The sequence below is a fragment of the Nanorana parkeri genome, unplaced genomic scaffold (genome assembly GCF_000935625.1).
Source record: "Nanorana parkeri isolate BGI_ZX_2015 unplaced genomic scaffold, ASM93562v1 scaffold104, whole genome shotgun sequence".
Taxonomy (NCBI): Eukaryota; Metazoa; Chordata; class Amphibia; order Anura; family Dicroglossidae; genus Nanorana; species Nanorana parkeri.
Genome location: NW_017306372.1, coordinates 240086 through 241200, shown reverse-complemented (window position 1 = coordinate 241200; position 1115 = coordinate 240086).

Below are 1115 nucleotides of genomic sequence, written 5' to 3'. Positions count from 1 at the left end.
AGGGCGAACTGACCGTGCGGCTGTCACCGCAGCTCCTGGTCAGCCCGCCCGCATCAGACCCGGCTCTCTAATCGGCCGCCGCTCGCTCCTCAAGTGGGTCCTCTGGAGGCCCCGGGGCGGCCCTCTACAGTGCCTGTTTAGAGGGCCGCATCTGCCTTATCCAGTCAGCCCGAATCGCATACTAGCTGGATCAGAATGAGTGAAATATGCTTTTAGTAGAGAGATAACACTGCTGTGAAGGAAGGGACAATGGCCAAAGTAATCCATCAAATGTTCAGTTGTTGATAAATGCTGGAATGTTCGACCGCCTACAAACATCACGACCCCACCTCTGAAATCTGATGACCAATTAATGTATTGGTTAATTTATGGAAACAGCTCAGGAGTGGAAAAACAAGCATTCACTGTCTGAGATTTTCCAGCTTGCTGAACAATATCTGAACAACCTGACGATCTTTCCCTTGTTCCCTTCCAAACCGACAGAAACATCCAACCCTATGATAAGTGATACCAGGGCCAGCAATAATAGAGGAGGGGAGATCTCAATGTAAGAGTCCCTTTGACTTGTGAATAGCTGTGGGTGACTCTGGACTGCAACTGTGGTGCTATTTAGTCAATTATGACATACAGTAGAGAGAGAGGGAGAGAGAGAGAGAGGGAGAGAGAGGTAATGATCTATAGTGATAGGGAGAGAGAGAGATATCTATAGAGATAGATAGATAGATAGATAGATAGATAGATAGATAGATAGATAGATAGATAGATAGATAATGATCTATAGAGATAGGGAGGAAGGGAGAGAGAGAGAGAGAGCGAGAGAAGGGGAGAGAGAGAGAGCGAGAGAGGGGGAGAGAGAGAGAGAGAGAATGATCTATAGAGATAGGGAGAGATAGATAGATAGATAGATAGATAGATAGATAGATAGATAGATAGATAGATAGACAATATCTATCTATCATCTATCATCTATCTATCTATCTATCTATCTATCTATCTATCTATCTATCTATCTATCTATCTCTATAGATCAATTTATATAAATAAATAGATAGACATACAAAGTATTTTACTGTAATGGGATTGATGTTCCACTTTCTATTAAATATCTCTATATC